The sequence below is a fragment of the Etheostoma spectabile genome, chromosome 5, assembly GCF_008692095.1.
Source record: "Etheostoma spectabile isolate EspeVRDwgs_2016 chromosome 5, UIUC_Espe_1.0, whole genome shotgun sequence".
Classification (NCBI taxonomy): domain Eukaryota; kingdom Metazoa; phylum Chordata; class Actinopteri; order Perciformes; family Percidae; genus Etheostoma; species Etheostoma spectabile.
This window is the reverse complement of record NC_045737.1, coordinates 37,176,700-37,183,669: the sequence shown is the minus strand read 5'-3', so window position 1 is coordinate 37,183,669 and position 6,970 is coordinate 37,176,700. Positions and strand designations below refer to the sequence as shown.

General features: G+C 42.5%; 2 long non-coding RNA genes across 2 annotated transcripts in view; one reads left to right on the top strand and one right to left on the bottom strand.

Annotated features, from left to right (window-relative positions):
- Positions 1–6,970, bottom strand: part of LOC116689807 (uncharacterized) — a 26,080-nt gene that overhangs the window by 13,893 nt on the left and 5,217 nt on the right. The window lies entirely within an intron of this gene.
- The window catches only part of LOC116689808 (uncharacterized), a 19,145-nt gene that overhangs the window by 8,818 nt on the left and 3,357 nt on the right, over positions 1–6,970 (top strand). The window contains exon 2 of the long non-coding RNA XR_004332103.1: positions 4,246–4,252. This is a non-coding gene — a long non-coding RNA (uncharacterized LOC116689808). The remainder of the gene's footprint in view (positions 1–4,245; positions 4,253–6,970) is intronic.

The window sequence follows — 6,970 nt, the reverse complement described above, 5'->3', positions numbered from 1 at the left end:
CATTTGAGGACGTCATCTTGGGCTTTTTGGGGAACAAGGATCTACATTTTATAGACCAAACCACTAATCGAGAAAATAATGGGCAGGTTAATGAACGATGTAAATAATCGTTAGTCGCTACAGGAATTCTGCCTCGTACAATTTCATGTGACAACAATTCATGAATTCATGAAATGGATTAATCAACAATTAAAGTCAGAGGAATGAGTCTCACGTCTCGGATTGTGTCTTTTGAAGATTTTTTTTTTAGAGGTTATCTTGAAATTCACAAGAAACAAAGTTTAGAAAAAGTCAAAAAATAAAAGCTTTCTGGTTTCCCACCTCGGGAAGGATCTCTGCTGACGCCGAGTTGCAGGGGCGGAGTTGCAATCGAGACAATCGGGACTTTTCCCGGTCGGCTGGCCAAAGAATTCCCGCTGCCCGGCCTACAGACTATTCCAAACGGCTCCAACTGTATGTAGACTACGGTTACGTTAGAGTGAAATGCAACTTTTCTTTAAAATCCCCGCTCTCAGAGGTTCAGTCGAGAGCCCGGGAGAGCCCAGATCTCAGTGTCGGGCCGCCTCGTGTAACCTGATGGGGCAATTGTGCAGCCTCGATTTGTGTCCACTACAGATGATTCTTTTCTTTTTTTTTTGCCACTGACATTCATTATAAGTGTCTGACAACAGCAGAGGATTTAATCAAATTGATTATCTAAATAGTATGCACTTACTTTAATAGATGACAACTAATTGATTAATCTTTGCAGCTCTAGAAACACTAAATTGAAAGTGTACCTATTTCCTATTTCTTTAAGGGAATTGACAGAAGGATGCATTCGCTATAAAACATTTAGTTTTTGCGTGCGCTGTTTAAATCTAAAAACGACCACGCTCATATCACGTGAGTCACAGTTTGACATTAAAGTCATTGTCTTAAAGAGTGAAGTTTAACTTTTGAGAGCTCTAGCCATTTTAGAAAATGACTCAGTCTATTGTGGCCACAAAGTGAACACCGCCTGCTTGCTCTCGCAGGGTGGTTACGAGGGCGGAGATGTGTTTCAACACACACACGCTCAATGCAGGCGGGGGCCTTTCCTTCATGTAGACACACACACACACACACACACGCACGCACGAATGCGCGCACACAATGGAGATTGCAGTGGAAAGGAAGCTGGGGATTCCTGAGATTCCTGTGGACAAAAAGGTGTGAACTCAGCAGCCGAGCAGCCTGGGAATTCTGCGGGGTTGGCTTGAGAGGCGGTTTAATGGCTGAACAGAGTTGCAAGTGACACACACAGATAAAAAGAGAGAGATAAAAAGTAAAAAGAGCCAGAGTGATAAAAGTCAAAGAATTCAAACAGCACTACAGAGAAAGAATATAAAAGACAATGAAATTAAAAAAAAATTTAACATCTGCTTTAAGAGAGTCAATAATACAGCGTGAGTTGTTGAGAGAATTCAAAGAGTAATGCACACACACACACACACACACACACACACACACACACACACACACACACACACACACACACACATTCCAGATAAGTTTGGCTCTGAGTTTGTTTGAGAGCTGTCACTTGTGTTTCTTGTCATGAGTTGGAAGTCTTTTTTTAAGAAATGTTGCCACATTTTCAGATTTCAATCAACTCAATGAGTACAATGTTAATATTAGATGTTTATTAAAAAAATAAAAAAATCTCACATCCTTTTACTTTGGTATTAATACAACCATAAAGAAACACAAATCCAGGATTTAGTTTTTAGTAAAATGAATACTACTCAAGTCTGGAGAAGTAACAACTGCAGAGATATTCAGTTCACTTTCAAAACATATTTACATTTAAGAAGCTGGAGAATTTTTAATTTTCTTTCATACAAAACTCCGACTCAAACTGAACAATTGGCTTTCAAAAAGAGTTTGCGATTAATTTACAACTTGACAACTAACTTATGAATCTTTGCAGCTCCAGTCTGCTGTTTGCATGACAGCATTGTGACTCTTTTAAAAGGAACCCACCCGACATCCCTGCCCTGTGAGTCCCTTGCCTTCCCACTCCTCCTTTCCTCTCTCGTCCTCCCCCTTTCCTCTTCCTCTTCCCTTCAGAGGTGTCTAAGGAAAAACAGCTACAGACACTCGCTCTCTCTCTCCCTCTGTCTCTCTCTCTCACACAACCACACAACGTGGGCTATGTGAAGGCAGTGACTCCACTGCTGGCTGGCCCACTCACAGGATATAAACGCTGCTACGCCTGCCAAGGCGGTGAGGGGTCACACTGTCGAAAATGTGTGTGTGTGTGTGTGTGTGTGTGTGTGTGTGTGTGTGTGTGTGTGAGGACTGTGTCACACGTGAGCTTCCCCGCTGGCTGGTGGCTGTCTGACCAGCAGACGCCCTCGTCCTGACGCAACAGGGCGGACAACAGGGGTGGAATGTAATTAAGTACATTTACTCAAGTACCGTACTTAAGTACAAATGTCTAAGTATTTGTACTTTACTTGATTCTTTTCTTTTCATGCCACTATCTACTTCTACTACATTAAATATTGTACTTTTTACTGCACTACATTCATCTGACAGCTTTAGTTGCTAGTTAATTTACAAGTTAAGATTTTTGTAAATTTATAAAATCAGATGTTTTATTATAAACTGAAACTACCCAATAATATAACGGCCTACATGTCCAGCTGAATTGATTAGACCATTAAACACAGAATTGTTGTTAACACTAATCCTTTATTTCCAGTTTCTAAAATGTGATTTTTCTGCATTGAGTACTTTTCCTTTTAAGCATATTTTCCTGATGATACTTACTTATTTTTACTTAAGTAGCCTAATATTTGTTTTTGTTTTTTAACCGTGTGGTATCAGTACTTTTACTAAAATAAAGGATGTGAATACTTCTTCCACTGCTTGTGGAGAAAGGTTTTTGTGAAATATTCCCCTCTCCCCTCCGCTCGGATCAGCGTTTCCTGTCCTCGCTTCCCTGTCCTTCCCTGCCGCTCCTCGGCCGTCCCACCTTCGTCGTCACACGCCTATGTTACCCTCCGGTGTTTCCCACCATCCCATCTACCGCCGCTCCACACCCCTTAGGCCGGTCCCCCCCCTGTGGCTCCAGTCCCCACGCCCCAGACTGGTGGCCTCCCTCTGGGTTTCCTGGAGAACCACCTTCCATTATAGCGGCCCGGCCCAGCCCGCCCAGAAACACCCAGCTCGCCTTGTCCTTGTGGCCCCGAGACTGGCCCTCCACCTCTGCATTCTTTAAAATCTGCTTCAATGCAACAAATATAAATAAAAGGATGGGAAATCTAAAGCCTAGTAAGATTATAACATAGATCTATAACATAGATAAGGGACGCATCCAATGGCTGTCGTAAAAGTAAAATTATAAAGTATTATAAAGTAATATAAAGTAAATTATCTACCAATGTATTGGCCTACAAGTCCAGATGAAATGATTAGACCATCAAACACAGAATTTGTTTGTAACCCATTTTTTTCATTTCCAGTTTCTAAAATGTGAGGATTTTTCTGCATTTTACTTTTAATACTTTAAGTACACTTTCCTGATGATACTTACACTTTTACTTAAGTAACATTTACAAGGCAGGACTTTTACTTGTAACTAGTATATTTAACAGTGTGGTATTACTGGTAGTACTTTTACTCAAGTAAAGGAATACTTTGTCTCACTCCCAGCGCTTGGTCGGGACCCTTTGGCATCGTTTTTTACCACTAGGCTGGGACCGATTTGGGATCATTTTCAACGTGCTGGGTAAACCAATTTGTTAGGGTTAGGAAAAGATGGTGGGTAGGGTTAAAACATCAGGGCCAAGGACAGGAGCTGATCTCCGGAGTCCTGGGTGAAAGTCCTGCGTTGTTTGTCAACCTTGGTATAGTCTATATAATTTTAAAAATTCCGCCGGATGTTCCTCATTTTTTGGCCAGATTTCTGTTACCTTCCTCTTTCTTTGGCGTAGTAAACTCCGGTGGATTTATGAGGACAGAAATAAGTTGCTTCCCGAGGCTATTTAGCAGCGGCACCATGACTCCGTCTGGCGCTTAGTGCCACCCATGACGATTGTGATTGGTTTAAAGAATTGCCCACAAACCAGAGCACATTTTCCTCCAATCAAATGTTTTTTTGGACTAGCCAGATCCCGCAGCGCTGTGGAGGAAGGTCTGACAATGTGACACTGCTCTTCATACCACATCGGCGTTAGGGGCCGTGGCTCAGTGGTAGAGTGGCCTGCCAATCGGAAGGTTGGTGGTTTGATTCCCTGGCCCTGCAGTCCCATGTTGCCCCCCCATACCATGCGGACTGCAAATGTGTGTGAGTGTTTATCTGATGAGCAGATGGCAACTTGAAAAGCGGCCTCGGCCACAGTGTGTGAATGGTCGCTGCGCTTTGAGTAGTAGACTAGAAAAGTGCTAAGAACAGTCCATTTACAGCACCGTAGTCAAGCTGCTGCGTGTGATTCGGTACCTGTGCTTAGAGCCACTGAACAAGCGTCAGTCTTTGACGAGTTGGGAGAGAGAACAGTTTTCCTTTTTTGGGAACACTGTTAAACCAACACCAAAACACTTTTCTACTTCGGTTCCCCCTACAGGTTGGAAGCGTAATTGTCCATTACCGCTGTATCCTTCTAACTACAGACCCACTACTAGGGGTGGGGAAAGAAATCAAGAGTGGCAATACTGTATCAATTACACAGACGCCAAGTATGAATTTTTTTATTGTATATGTGTTCGTCAGAATGTCTGCTTCACAATCTCATTTTGCAGTAATAAAGTTGAAGTGAGATGAACAGAGAAATGTATCTTTTTAGATAAAACAGATGTTGACAAAGTTTCCTTTTGGGGACATCATTTGAAATTGGTAAAAAATTAGAAGTTTTGCAAATTTGAAATTTATCGCAGAATATTGTGATATTTTTAAAATTGCATTCATATCGGGCATAGTATCGTGATGATCTTGTATCGGGAGGCGTCTGGTGATTCCCACCCCTGTCCACTACCCGATCTGGCATACGTGCATCGTGCTATAATAGCCGATGGAGGGCCGCTCACCCTTTTACACTGAAACAATTTTGGAAACATTATTTTTGAAGTTACAAAAGAATCTTTGTTGTTGCTTTAACTTTTAAATTCACATAAAGTTTGATACAACAGCCACATTTATGTAAGGTAAGCTTAAGGTCAGATACCTGTTGACTAACCTGGCACAATCACCAATGCTGCCCATCACTTATGACATATGGACTATGCATGCATATGTGCATGCACAAAGTGTGGAATGTGAGCATGTCATTCACAGAGGATTGCACTTGCAGCAGGGAGTTCTGTTTTTCTCAACTCCGTCTTTCAGAGAGCGAACACGGTTCCAGCAGATGGTGCCGGGTCTGATGCGGCCATCTGTCTCAGAAGTGCAAGGAAATTGAAAAAGTTGCGCTTGGGACTATGCTGCGCAGAGCCTCATTATAAGTGAAGCCTGTAATATATGCAGTGATCTGGGAAGTTGCAGAGCTGCAGAGGGCAAACCACTCATTGTCTAATACCAACAACATTGACGGTTAAATAATTAGAAAGTAGCATCACTAAAATACAAACAAAGGAAGATGCAAACTACATCCAAGTGTCATATGCCATCTACTGTGCTCAGTAACAACGTCTGCAAGTTTTCCTCCAGAATCTTGACATTTGATGAACCTTTGGCAGTTACATCTCCCCTCACTGATTCTCCAGGGCGCTCTTCATTAAGGGCTGCATTTAGCCATCATTTTCAATGTCAATATTTTTTTTTTTAATTAGAGTGAAAATGAAAAATGTGGATTAGTGTTTCCCAAAAGCTCAAGTTGACGTCCTCAAATGTCTTCTTTTGTCTACAACTCAAAAGAAATTCAGTTTACTGTGAGAGAGGAGAGAAGAAACTAGAAGATATTCAGATTTAGAAGCAAGAATCAGAAAAGTTTTACATTTTTTCTTAAATAAAAAAAGATTTGATGGAAACCCAATCTTTCTGACATAATCTTGCTTTACTTTTATTTAACTTTTGATTATTTTCTTGCTTTAAATTTGACTGTGAGCAACTGCAACTTAACAATTTCCCTGTAGATTCTGATTCTGATTCTACTCAATTATCAAAATACTTTCATTTAGTTATTGATAACTAAACGATGAACCGATTCTTCTTTGAAACTCTAATCATAATAAACGTTCTTCTGGCAGGGCGAGGACTCTGTAGAAGTGTGTTTCTTCCCTCAGCGGTCTCTTGTCTGTCTCCGGGCTCCGCAACAGGCTGACTCACAGCGCGCCGCCCACTCTTCCCTCCCACTCAGCCCCAGCCGTACCCCAGCGTGGGAGGCAGCGCAACCCAGGACCAGAGCCTCCAGCTGGGCGCACACACACACACACACACACACACACACACACACACACACAGCACGGGCCCACGGATCTGGAGCTTTGGCTTTCATTCCCCCTCACCCACACAGAAACAAAAACACACTTGCACGCACACACACACACGCACGGACGGACACACATACGCACAGACACACACACACACACACATACGCACAGACACACACACGCACAGACACACATACACACACAGGCTCTACCCACATGCAGTACCCACACTGTTTTTTGGAGCACCTTTTTAGTGATGTCATGTGCCTTTCATCTGAAGGGAGCAGAGGCAGGGGAGGCACGTGGGAGGGTGTGGGCCGTACATGCTGGGTGTGTGTTTTTGTGTGAATCACGCTGTCAGATTTCTTCTTTTTTTCTCCCGGTTTACAGTACACCAAAACGTTTCATATACCAAAGCACTGCTGGCTACTGTAAGTGAAGAGCTTCTGACACAGCTGAGCTCGCTAGGTTGCAGCTACAGGGGAGGATGTGGATGAAAGGAAAGGACACAGAATGGTGTGATAAATGGTTGTTGGATGTAGTAAATGCATTTACAAAGGGGGGATGGGGGTTTCAA